General features: G+C 43.4%; 1 protein-coding gene and 1 gene segment (V, D, J or C); both read right to left on the bottom strand.

Moving 5' to 3' along the window:
• LOC108414177 overlaps positions 1–13,720 on the bottom strand; it is a 512,138-nt gene that overhangs the window by 226,368 nt on the left and 272,050 nt on the right.
• Positions 1–13,720, bottom strand: part of LOC108436641 (immunoglobulin gamma-1 heavy chain-like) — a 395,990-nt gene that overhangs the window by 235,262 nt on the left and 147,008 nt on the right. The gene's annotated exons all lie outside the window — the stretch shown is intronic.

The following is a 13,720-nucleotide window of genomic DNA, read 5'->3' as shown; positions in this document are numbered from 1 at the left end:
GGTTTTGTTCCGACAACAGCAATATATATTCATGCACAGTAATAATCAGCAGTGTCTTCTGTCTTCAGGCTGCTGAAGATTGCCTGAGATGGTCCATCTTTGCAGTTTTTGTACAGGCACTCTTATATTTTGTATGCTTGTGCCTGTATAACGGGCACAGTAGTACACAGCTGTGTCTTCAGGCTGCATGTTCTGTCCTTGTAAAGTCACTGTGCTGCTGGAGGCGTCTTTAGAAACACTGAACTTGCTTTTCAGAGACTCTTTTTGGTAAGTGCCCCCACCACCCCAGATGTGGTTTATCCACTCCAGAGTTTTCCCTGCAGGCTGTCGAATCCACGCTGTCCCGTAGCTGCTATCAGTAACTGAATAACCAGATACTTTACAGCTGATGGTCAGAGACCCTCCTGGCTTTATAAGGTCTGAGCTCGGCTGAATCAGATCGACACATTTCACACCTGGAAGAAAGAAAGAGAAATATAATTTTGATGATTTCTACCATACAAATAAGCAGTTCTGCAACTTTGCATTAATAAGAATAAATCATGTGGTTTATATTGGTAATTGTTTAGATTCCAGTCTATAAAGAGACTCACAGGTTGCTGCTGTGGTCAGCAATAGCAGTAATGTGTAGAACATGACTGTCTGTTGAAGATGCTGTCCTGATCTGCAGTGGAGTGAAAGGAAGAAGAGCCTTTTAAAACAGAAAGACTGGATCACTTTGCATAGATCAGTCATGATAAACATCGTCAGCATTAGTTTCATGACGGCCATATATTTGTATATGTCACTGTAAAGCCTTTGTTTTCTGCTGCCCTCTAGCGGTTTGAATGACGACCGGGAGGAATTACAGGTTGCTGGAATTGTAAAAGTAAGTAACCAGCATGGAGAGAGAACTTATTTATTTATTTAGTTTTTGTGCAAAAACTATACACACAGCTTTGGGGGGGGGGGGTCGCTTTGGGTGGTCAAACATTGACTTTGGGTAGGCTACCTTCCATTTTTGAAAAAAAAAAAAATCCTTAAATTTCACTTCTTTATTCAAAAGCTGAAGCGTTACGACAGATTTTAGTCTCAGCTTGAGTCTGAAACTCAGGTTGATCTGCTTTGGAGGTGCTAGAATCCTTCCGACATTCGCAAAAGTTCTTGTTGCTTTAACACCGATCAGTCTTCAAGATCGTTGGCAGTAGTCGGTTCACATAGACTGCAAAAGTTTGGAAAACATTGATGGATGTGAAATATAACAGTCACATTTTTGCTGCCCCAAAAAATTTCATTTGGTCAGCAAAAGATCACTTGTCCATGTGATTGAATTAGTTGACTGCTAAATAAATTGCGCACATAATGTGCAGTAAACACCTTTTATGATTTGCTTTGCTTGGTGGAGGAACTGTTTGCTGTGATTAATAATAACGTATTACCTAGTTTTGCTGTTTTGTACACAAGTTCACTCTCACATTGATTTTACTCCGTTTTACGTGGTGCCTAACAACACCCCTTCCACGGTAACAGAGCTGGAAGTGGATTGGTGCTTTATTAGAAACTTTCTCAGTTTAGTTTCCAACCCAGTAACTAAACTCTTCAATGGCTAATTCACTAATTCATTTCTGGAGAATGAAGTCGTATGAGCATCAGGCAATGAGCTGATTTTGATGTGAACACTGTGACCAGGAGAGATAGTTCAGCAACACGATCATCCACTGCTATATTTTGCATGAATAAAGGTTGAGCTCAGTGATCTCCCCCTAGTGTTAAGGGACAGTACTGCTGGAATGTCTTTCACTCCCACTGTCATGCAAAAGGGGGCAGTCGTGGGCTGGAGGTTAGGGAACTGGACCTGTGACCGGAAGGTTACAGTGCCCACAGTCCATGACTGAGGTCCATGACTCCAATTGCTCCCCGGTCGCCATGGATAGGGCTGCCTACCGCTCTGGGCAAGTGTGCTCACTGACCCCTAGTGTGTGTGCGCTCACTAGTGTGTATGTGGTGTTTCACTTCACGGATAGGTTAAATGCGGAGGTGGAAATTCCCCGTTTGTGGGATTAAAAAAGTATCACTTACTTTCTTACTTACTTAAAAGCAGTGGATCCCAGTCCTAACAGCAGTGAACCATGTCTACTGTGGTGAGTAATTTTAAGTGTTTGCAAGATTTACATGCAAAACGTGAGGGAAATATGCAGTACCGTAGAAAAAGTTCCCTACAATGTTATTTAAGTAATTATTTTATGATAATTTGCCTTTTTTTTACCAAGATAAATGGTTTTAAATAATTTGCCTAGACTCATAAGCCTTTTGCATGGTACCATATAGCCGTATTTTGTTCTGTATCATTTTAGATCATCTATCTTGGTCTGTTTGTCATGAAATTTTGACGCTGCAAAAAAGGCAGCTGGCATTTTCAAATGATAGAAATCAATAAAAACACGAAAATGGCGAAAGCTTCTGTTCTGACAGTGGCGAATTAAATGTCAGCTCTAATAAACTCTGTGGTTGAGAATTCAGCAGCCACTATGAAGCAACATAGATTCGTTCACATGGGTCGTTGATTTGTTCAAATGGGTCATTTTGTCTGTAATGATGAATCGGCACAAACTTGTCCCAACCTCTATTCAACAATAAGCACTATGAGCTTTTTTTTGCTGGTTGTGTTTTACATGCATAAATGATTAAAATGACACAAGCATTCCAAAGTTCCCTGTGAATATCCTGACTTGAGTGTCGGCTCTGGGTTTTTGTAAGCCGTGTTCATTAGTTAGTGTCACTGTGTATCTCGCACAGTAATACACAGCTGTGTCTTCAGTCTGCAGATTCTGTCCTCGTAATGTTATTGTGTTGGTTCCAGTGTCTCTGGAGATGCTGAACTTGCTTTTCAGTTCATCGCTGTAATATATGGCCCCACCGTTAGTGATATATCCAATCCACTCTAGAGCTTTTCCTGCAGGCTGTCTGATCCAACCTGTCCAATAGTAACTTGTAACTGAATATGAAACCTTGCAGTCGATGGTCAGACTCTGGCCTGGACGGACCACCATGGAACCAGGCTGAGTCAGTTCCTCACAGTGAACACCTGTAGATCAAAAACACAAAGTTATCAGGCACATCATCTTGGAGATGAACACAATTTAAACAACATTCTGACTGAGTGAACTGTGGTCTTTACCGAGTAACTCACAGGATGCAGCTGCCAGCAGGAGCAGTAGAGATGTAGAGAACATGGTTGGTGTTGAAGTGGGACCTGTGGGGGATCTTCTCTGCTCTCCACAGCTTGAGAGCATCTCATCTTCTATAATAAAGCGAGATCTGGGAGGAGCTTGTGTTTGCTTATTGAATGGTCTGTTAGAGGCAAAGTTATTTAAGACGAGCAACAGAGGAAAATGGTTTAAAATGGTGCATAGAAACCTTCACTTCTTCACCTGTTTTCAGTGTTTACAAGCAGCAACACTTATTTATAATAAAAATGTACAACATACATTTGCTCATATCACTATATACTAATCCCAGCACGCCGTCCAACACAGTAACATTTCATGAAATGACATTGATAATGGGGCGGCACGGTGGCGTGGTGGGTAGCGCTGTCGCCTCACAGCGAGGAGGGCCTGGGTTCGATTCCCCGACCGGGCGGCCAGGGTCCTCTCTGTGTGGAGTATGCATGTTCTCCCCGTGTCTGCGTGGGTTTCCTCCGGGTTCTCCGGTTTCCTCCCACAGTCCAAAGACATGCAGTCAGGCCAATTGGACATGCTAAATTGCCCCTAGGTGTGAGTGACTGTCTGTGTCTGTCTGTCTGCCCTGCGATGGACTGGCGACCTGTCCAGGGTGTATCCTGCCTTTCGCCCGAAGACTGCTGGGATAGGCTCCAGCATCCCCCCGCGACCCTGACGGAGAATCGGCTTAGAAAATGGATGGATGGATGGATGGATGGATGGATGGATGGATGGACATTGATAATGAATTTTCAGGGGGATCATGTTCATATAGTTGCTTCAGTTCCGTCATTCACACTGTTCTGAATGTTTAAACAGCTCTTTACTCTTTATTTCCTGTGAAATCCAACCCCTCACATCTTACATTCCAGTGAAATACACCTCTCTCGATCGTCTCCCTGTGTTCTTCGGTTGTCTTCTACCATGAACTTCAAACCTCTCCAAACTACTCAATAAGTAGAGAAGGGATTTGATAACGAACTCGCATAACAAGTTAGTGATGTGAACAAATCCAGTGTTAGCATTAAGTCATTAGACATCGCCTACTGAAACCTGAATGAACCCTTAGCACAACCCTGTGACTGGAATATGATCCTTTTTATATTTCATTAGATGTTCAGGTTTTATAATTTGCTGTTTTGTACACAAGTTCACTCTCACATTGATTTTACTCCATTTTACGTGGTGCCTAACAACACCCCTTCCACGGTAGCAGAGCTGGAAGTGGATTGGTGCTTTATTAGAAACTTTCTCAGTTTAGTTTCCACCCTTTCAGAAGATTTCTCTAGTTTCTAGAGTGTTTATGGATGAGTCTGTTGAAATGATCTCGCTGTGTGTCTGACAATGCAGTACTGATCAATCCTAAACCCAGTAACTAAACTCTTCAATGGCTAATTCACTAATTCACTTCGGGAGAATGAAGCCGTATGAGCATCAGGCAATGAGCTGATGTGGTTTTGAGGTGGAGCCTGGAATGCAAATGTAATTTTACATAAACACTGTGACCAGGAGAGTTAGTTCAGTAACACTATCATCCACTGCTATATTTTGCATGAATAAAGGTTGAGCTCAGTGATCTCCCCCTAGTGTTCAGAGACAGTACTGCTGGAATGTCTTTCACTCCCACTGGTTTTCAGCAGTCATGCAAAAGCAGTGGATCCCAGTCCTAATAGAATGACACTGATTAGAATGACAATGAGTTTTAAGTGTTAGTAAGATTTACTTACAAAACGTGAGGCAAATACACAGTAATGTATAAAAAGTGCCCTACAATGTTATTTAAGTAGTGATTTTATGACATTTTTTTAATGGTTTTAAATTATTTGCTTAGATTTATAAGCCTTCTGAATGGTACTGTATAGCCATTTTATTCTGTATCATACACATCTGTATCATCTATGTTGGCAACTGGCTTTTTCAAATGATAGAAATCAATAAAAACACAAAAACGGAGACAGGTACTGTTCTGACAGTGATGATGCACTGTGGACGTCTGCTGAACTGACTTTAGTTTTGTGTTTCTGGTTGACTTTCAGCTCTAAAAGACTCTGTGGTTGCAAATTGGATTGTGGAGCGGCTTAGATTCATTCACCTCCAGGAGAAATACGCTGTATATATCAGAAACCCGGTGGGAAACACAGTGTCTCATGACAAAACATCTTTTCATACTGCTACTCTACAGAAACTGCAGTTCCAGCTCCAGAAATATTGGCACAATTTATGAGAATGAGCCAAAATTGAAACGTAAAAAGTTCAACACATGCAGTGAGTTAGAAGATGGATGGATGGATGGATGGATGGACATGCAGTGAGTGATATTTCAGGCTTAAACAAATGGGTAAGATTCATATGTTTGTCAAAATGATTTGAGATAAAGTAAACGTGTCCTTTAGTAGCACAAATTTTCATAAAAAATGTAGATTCCTAAAATATAGAGCCTCCCGTAGTGAGAATTACAGCTCTCTGCCTCTCCCTGTAGTGTTTCACAAGGTTGGAGGACACTTGGGAAGGGATCTTGGATCGCTCTCCCTTGACCTCTTCAGTTGAGACCAAGTCTCAAAACTTAGAGGACCGTTGGAAAAACCTTGGTTTTGTGTTACTCCAACCATTGCAATCAATGCAACACATTTTTTTGACAGAATGAACTATTTTAAAGACACAACAACACGTTTCCAGATTTTTATTTATTTATTTATTTTTTATTGAATGCATAGTTAGTAATTCCTCCAAACAGTTGTGGCATAATAGAATAATTGGGTGTATTACCTGTGTTTGATTAATGTTTTGGCTCAATTTCTTGAGGGGTTCCAATATTTCTGGAGTTGACTATATATCAATTTCCCACTTGGCAGAAAAGGGATTTTGGCATAATTTTGAAGAGCATGTCCAAAGGATAAAGGACAAATTCATGGTGACTGGATGTATCATCCTACAATTATGCATATTATGTAGTTAATAAGAGCCTGCAGGCAAGATTAGTCTATTAAGCTGTTACAAGGTTCAGCCTCCCTCTGTTTACCCTGCACTCTAGTTTTTGTACAGCTGTCTGTATGAGTTCCACTACAGTGAGTCTCTAGCACAGTAATACACTGCAGTGTCTTCAGGCTTCAGTTGACTCATGTGCAGGTAGAGATTAGAGCTGTCCTTGGATGCTGTGAATCTGCCCTGAACTGACTGGGCTGAGCTTTTGTCACTATCAGAATAATAGTAAATAATCCATTCCAGTCCTTTTCCAGGAGCCTGTCTGATCCAGCTCATATAAGCACCCCCCAAACTGAATCCACTGCAGGCACAGGTCAGTTTGTGGGATCCACCTGGAGTCACTGTTACTGGCCTCTCAGACTGTGTGAGGACAACCTGAGACTGGACACCTAAACAGAGAACCAGAGAAACAGCAGGTTAAACGTGGATAGTCGGTTTACTGCATTAATACGGTTCCTCACTGAGAGAGATAACAGACTCACATCCTGCCATCAGCAGCAGCACTAAAGACGTGAGGAACATGGTGTTTGTGGAGCTGGAGCTGATCAGAGACACCAGAAACCTGGAGATCCTCTACAACCTGTCCTTCCTTCACTCTACATATAGAGGAGTTTGATGAAGAGTTTGCATAACAGCTCAGTGATGTGAGACTCCGCTGCTCTGGCTTTAGGAGAACAATAGTCAGGTCTGCTTTTTGAATGAAGAGCGCCCCCTACTGGAAGATAAATAAAACATGAGGGAATTAATTTCTCAGCATCACTCAGATTGATATTTAGTCTGTTTTCGATGAAGATAATCGGGACATTGCATTCAGTGTCAAATTTAAATCTTATTTTATTATTGAATGTCTGTATTATCAACTCATTATGCATATTATTCAGAAACCTTGGGTTTTAAATACATACACACACACACACACACACACACACACACACACACACACACACACACACACACACACACACACACACACACACACACACACATATCTTCTAAGCTGCTTCTCCTTCTTGGTCGCGGGGGGAGCTGGAGCCTATCCCAGCTGTCATCAGGTGGAGTTTTAAATATACAAAGAATATATATTTTTTTTACAGTACTGTCCAAAAGCCAGACATGCATTTTTCAACAAAAACTACATGGATATTTTTCCACTCCTCCAATGTTCAGTCTCGGAAGTTGGTTGCATTTTCAGCTTCTGCTGACCCAATGATCGCAAACAGATCCAGTGATGTTGAGGTCTGAAATCTGGGGTGGTCAGTCCATCGTTCTGAGAACACCGTGAAGTTTGTTTGTTTGTTTGTTTGTTTTTTATTGCATCTTGGTCTTCTCAGCGGTGTGCTTGGGTTAGTTCTCTTGGTTGACCACAGTGCCCCAAATTTGTAGAAGTTGGATTTTCATGAGAAAATCACAAACTCTGCTGACTGTGGGCTGCTTATCTAGCATTAGTGTTCAACTGCTATTTACTTTAAGTGGTGTTGCTTTGTTTACACTATTATTGCTATTACTCATACAATAGATCTACTTCTATGACTCAAATTAATAATAACAATAGTACTAATAAGAAGAACAACAAACATAAGACAATTGATACACCTGAGGAATATTCATGAGATATGACATGAATATAAATGATGCCTTTAGGTGTTGAACATAGTCACCATAATTATTTAATTAATAAAATCATTTTTCTGTCTTTAGTTTCTAGTTTTACTTTACTGAAGTGAAATGGAATTCTTAAAATGTAAATTGACAGAGGCCTCAATTTTAAGTAATTTTTAATTTAAAAATTAGAAATCCTTTGATGTTTAGATTGTACATTCTGCAACACTGAGATGCTACATTACTGCACGATTGGGCCTCTTACCTCAGGTAGGGGGCATCTTGCCCCGATAGCGGTGTATGAAGCCCCTTTTAGAGAATTATAAGAATTATTGTTATTATGATTTATTTCCTCTAACTGTGAATAGATTAAAGCATCATCACTGTCTGCATGATAAAGTCAAGCTCAGATATCATGTAGCTCTACCGTGAATGGGCTTCGGTCTTGAGGAGGGTATTTTCTTCTACAGTCTTCCTGAAAAGGGTTCTGTATAGGACCAAATAAGGATTCTTTAGCTTGAAACTATAGTGGAACCCTATTGAGGTGCTCTTCAGAACCCTTTTCAACTGATTCTCCATCAGTCGGACAATTTCATCAATCAATTTCACAAAGCAAAGAATTCTAGAATCATGCAAAAGGTTCTTTGGGTGTTCTTGGTTCTCTATAGAACTATGTTTTTTTTTTACTAAAGAACCATTGAAGAACCAGCTTTTTAAAAGAGTATTTCTTATAGAACTAATTGTCCTTTTATGAATCTTATTTTGATGTTGGCAGTAGAATGTGTCAATCAAATATGCCTTTTGTTTCTTTTATGTTGAAATGGCACAAACATGCTCAAACCTTCATTCACCAATAAATACTGTCATTTATTTTGTTTTTTTTAGCAGTACTTTGCTAGTTTTTTTGTTTTCCATGCATAAATTGTTAAAATGACACATATTTTATTGTTCCCTTCAATTAGAAAAGTATTAACCTGTGAATATCCTGACTTGAGTGTTGGCTCTGGGTTTTTGTAAGCCGTGTTCATTAGTTAGTGTCACTGTGTGTATCTTGCACAGTAATACACAGCTGTGTCTTCAGTCTGCAGATTCTGTCCTCGTAATGTTATTGTGTTGGTTCCAGTGTCTCTGGAGATGCTGAACTTGCTTTTCAGTTTATCATTGTAAGCTGTGCCCCCACTGCTAGTGATACGTCCAATCCACTCCAGAGCTTTTCCTGCAGGCTGACGGATCCAAGCTGACCAATCACTGGTAACTGAATATGAAACCTTGCAGTCGATGGTCAGACTCTGGCCTGGATGGACCACCATGGAACCAGGCTGAGTCAGTTCTTCACAGTGAACACCTGTAGAGCGAAAATATAAAGTTATCAGGCACATCATCTTGGAGATGAACACAATTTCAACAGCAATCTGAGTGAAATGTGTTCTTTACTGAGTTACTCACAGGATGCAGCTGCCAGCAGGAGCAGTAGAGATGTAGAGAACATGGTTGGTGTTGAAGCTGGACCTGTGGAATCTTCTTTGTTCTCAACAGCTTGAGAGCATCTCATCTTCTAAAATAAAGAGAGATCTGGGAGGAGCTTATATTTGCTTATCTATCAGCCCATGAGAGGCAAAGCTATTTAATACACTGAGCAGAGGAAAATTGTTTTAAATTGTGCATGGGAAGGAAGCTCAACTTCTTCAGCAATTTTCAATATTTAAAACCAACATTTTTATGAAATGAAGTCGATGATGAACTTGCAGGGGGGATCATGTTCATATGGTTACTTCAGTTCTGTCACCCACACTGTTTTGATGTTTAAACAGCTCTTTACTCTTTTTTATTTCTTCTGATATCCAACCCCTCACATCTCTCATTCATGTCAAACACACCTCTCTCAATTGTCTCCCTGTGTTCTTCAGTTCTCTTCTATCATGGACTTCCAACCACCCCAAACTACTCAATATGTAGAGAAGGGATTTGATAGCAAACTTGATGTGAACAAATTCTGCATATTGTATTCTTTAAGGGTGCCAATAATTTAGCCACATATGCTTTTGATGGAAAGAACTTCCAAAGACACAACACTTTTCCAGGAATTCTTTTTAGTTAATGCCTAGTTAGTAATTTTTCCAAACGGTTGTGGAAAAAGAGAATCATTGGATAGATTACCAATGTTTGATCACTGTTTTTACTGGAGCATGAGGAGAAATAAATATAATGATAATAGTGATTATAATAATAATAAAAATAGTGATTGGACATATCAACCTACGTATATACATATTATGTAGTTAATAACAGCCTGCAGACAAATTTAGGATGTCTTTCTTCATGCCATTCACCCCCTCTGTTTATCCTGTGCTCTAGTTTTTGTGCAGCTGTCTGTCTGAGTTCCACCACAGTGAGTCTCTAGCACAGTAATACACTGCAGTGTCTTCAGGCTTCAGTTGACTCATGTGCAGGTAGACATTAGAGCTGTCCTTGGATGCTGTGAATCTGCCCTGAACTGACTGGGCTGAGCTTTTGCTACTTTCAGAATAATAGTAAATAATCCATTCCAGTCCTTTTCCAGGAGCCTGTCGGATCCAGTGCATGCTAGTGCCCCCCACACTGAATCCACTGCAGGCACAGGTCAGTTTGTGGGATCCACCTGGAGTCACTGTTACTGGCCTCTCAGACTGTGTGAGGACAACCTGAGACTGGACACCTAAACAGAGAACCAGAGAAACAGCAGGTTAAACGTGCTTGGTCAATTTAATGCATTAATATGGTTCCTCACTGAGAGAGATAACAGACTCACATCCTGCCATCAGCAGCAGCAGTAAAGGCGTGAGGAACATGGTGTTTGTGGAGCTGGAGCTGATCAGAGACACCAGAAACCTGGAGATCCTCTACAACCTGTCCTTCATTCACTCTACATATGGAGGAGTTTGATGAAGAGTTTGCATAACAGCTCAGTGATGTGAGACTCTGCTGGACTGGATTTAGGAGAACAATAGTTAGGTCTGCTTTTGAATAAAGGGCGCCCCCTACTGGAACATGAATAAAACATGAGGGAATTAATTTCTCAGAATCACTCATATTGATACTGTATATTGCCAAAAGTATTTGGTCGTCTGCCTTCAAACGCATATGAACTTAAGTGACATCCCATTCTTAATCCATAGGGTTTAATATGATGTCGGCCCACCCTTTGCAACTATAACAGATTCAACTCTTCTGGGAAGGCTTTCCACAAGGTTTAGGAGTGTGCTTGTGGGAATTGTTGACCGTTCTTCCAGAAGCACATTTGTGAGGTCAGACACTGATGTTGGATGAGAAGGCCTGGCTCACAGTCTCCGCTCTAATTCATCCCCAAGGTGTTCTACCAGACTGATGTCAGGACTCTGTGCAGGCCAGTCAAGTTCTTCCACACCAAACTTGCGCATCCATGTCTTTATGGACCTGCCTTGTGCACTGGTGTGCAGTCATGTTGGAACAGGAAGGACGGCCCCAAACTGTTCCCACAAAGTTGGGAGCATGAAATTGTCCAAAATCTCTTGGTGCTGAAGCTTTAAGAGTTCCTTTCACTGGAACTAAGAGGCCAAGCCCAACTCCTGAAAAACAACCCCACACTGTCACGGTTGGCTCCTCCCAGTCCTGTCCATGTGCTCGTGTTTTGGTTTTGTAACTCCGCCCCTGATTGTATTCACCTGTCCCTCATTGTTACGTGTATTTAAGCCCTGTGTTTGCCCTTTGTGTTTGCCAGTCTTTGTACCTTTGTATCGTGTCTTTGTACCTGGTCTTCGTTTGTGTTGATTCTTGAGATGTCTTACCCCAAGTCTGTACGTGTCGGCTCACTGACCCTGGAATGTTCTGACTACGACCCTGGATTTGCCCCTAATAAATCTCGCTTATCTCAGCGTGTGCGTCCGCCTCCTCGCTCCTCGTTACAGAAAGACTGGCCACCACAGGACGCAGCAGGTAAGCGAGACTCCGGCATGTGGTTGTTCCGTTGGGACGAAACTCCGGCTGTTTCTAAGCAGCCCGAGTTCGCTGTGTCCCAACGCCACCAAGCCGGAGACAGCAAATCCCCTGGCGCTGAGGGAACACGAGCGTCTCGTCGGTCCCGCAAGAAAGCGGAGGACCTTCCCGCCTTGTGTCCGGGCGACGAAAGCTCAGGTAAGCGCCTTGGGTCTGCCCGTCTTGAGCGCCACTGCAGGGAGGAGCGACCTGCAGTGCAAGATGGGGTCAGACAGAAGGAGCATTCAGATGACCCGTTTTTTGGTACTCGGCTCATTCGCAAGCGTCACTGCGAGCTGCCAATCGCTCGAGTGAGCTTTGGGAACGGCCGAGTGGGTCCAGTATCTGTGTGTTCCTCCAGGTTGGAGCAGATGTCCCCAGCCCGAAAGCCCGATCCCGTGGCCGCACCCCGCGGCACTTCTGATCCCGTGGCCGCACCCCGTTCTGATCCCGTGGCCGCACCCCGCGGCACTTCTGATCCCGTGGCCGCACCCCGCGGCACTCCTGATCCCCCGGACCCGCCGCCAGTCGCCGCGCCTCCGGACCCGCCGCCAGTCGCCGCGCCTCCGGACCCGCCGCCAGTCGCCACGGACGTCGTAGCAGGCCCGCCTGCCTCCGCGGACGTCGTAGCAGGCCCGCCTGCCTCCGTGGACATTACATCCCCTTTGTTCCCACCCATCCCGCCCTCGTCTGTGTCTGTTCCCCCTGGGCCTTCCGTTTCTGTCTCTGTTCCCCGTGGTCCTTCTGTGCCTTCTGTGTCTGTTTCCGTTCCTTTGTTTCTGCCCTGTTCGGTCCCTGGTTTTGTTCTGTTCCCTACTGTTGTCTGTCTCGGTTCCCGTTCCTGTTGTGGTTCCCATTCCTGTGTCTCCTTTTGTTTCTGTTCCTGCTTCTGTTTCTGTGCCCGTTTCCGTTCCTGTGTCTGTCTTGGTGCCTGTTCCCCTGTCTTTTGCGTGGTCTGTTGTTCGTTCTTGTTTTCCTCGTCCTGTGTCTCCGGTCGTCTCTCGTTCGGCGTCGTTTTGTGTTGTGCCTCCTCGTCCTCCCTCCGTTTTTTTGTCCTCGTTCTGTTTCGTCTGTTCCTGTGTCTGGTGTGTCTCCATCTGTGTCTGTTCCTGTGTCTGGTGTGTCTCCGTCTGTGTCTGTTCCTGTTTCTTGTAGTTCTTCCTCTGTGCCCGTTTCTGCTTCTGCCTCTGTGCCCGTTTCTGCTTCTGCTCTGGCTTCGGTGTTGGTGCCTGTTGTCTAGTTTGGTTTTGTCTTTTTCTGGGTTTCGCTTTCTTGTTGGGTTGGTTTGTTTTGTTCTGTGTGGCACGCCCCGGTGTGCGTGCCTTTGGGGGGGGGGTACTGTCACGGTTGGCTCCTCCCAGTCCTGTCCATGTGCTCGTGTTTTGGTGTTGTAACTCCGCCCCTGATTGTATTCACCTGTCCCTCATTGTTACGTGTATTTAAGCCCTGTGTTTGGCCTTTGTATTTGCCAGTCTTTGTATCCTCGTATCTGTGCAGCTGGTCTTTGTTTGTGTGGGTTCTGATATTTGTTATGTCATACCCCAAATCTGTACGTGTCGGCTCACTGACCCTGGACTGTTTTGACCACGACCCTGGATTTGCCCCTAATAAATCTCGCTTATCTCAGCGTGTGCGTCCGCCTCCTCGCTCCCCGTTACACACACCATGATCCCCTCTCCACCAAACTTTACACTTGGCACAATGCAGTCAGACAAGTATCGTTCTCCTGGCAACTGCCAAACCCAGACTCATCCATCAGATTGCCAGACGGAGAAGTGTGATTGGTCACTCCAGAGAACACGTATGCACTGCTCTAGAGTCCAGTGGCGGCGCTTTACACCACTGTATTCGACACTTTGCATTGCGCTTGGTGATGTAAGGCTTGGATGCAGCTGCTCGGCGATGGAAACCCATTCCATGAAGCTCTCTACGCTGTTCTTGAGTTAATC

This window comes from Pygocentrus nattereri, chromosome 14 (genome assembly GCF_015220715.1).
Source record: "Pygocentrus nattereri isolate fPygNat1 chromosome 14, fPygNat1.pri, whole genome shotgun sequence".
NCBI lineage: Eukaryota > Metazoa > Chordata > Actinopteri > Characiformes > Serrasalmidae > Pygocentrus > Pygocentrus nattereri.
This window is presented reverse-complemented; position numbering and strand designations above follow the sequence as displayed.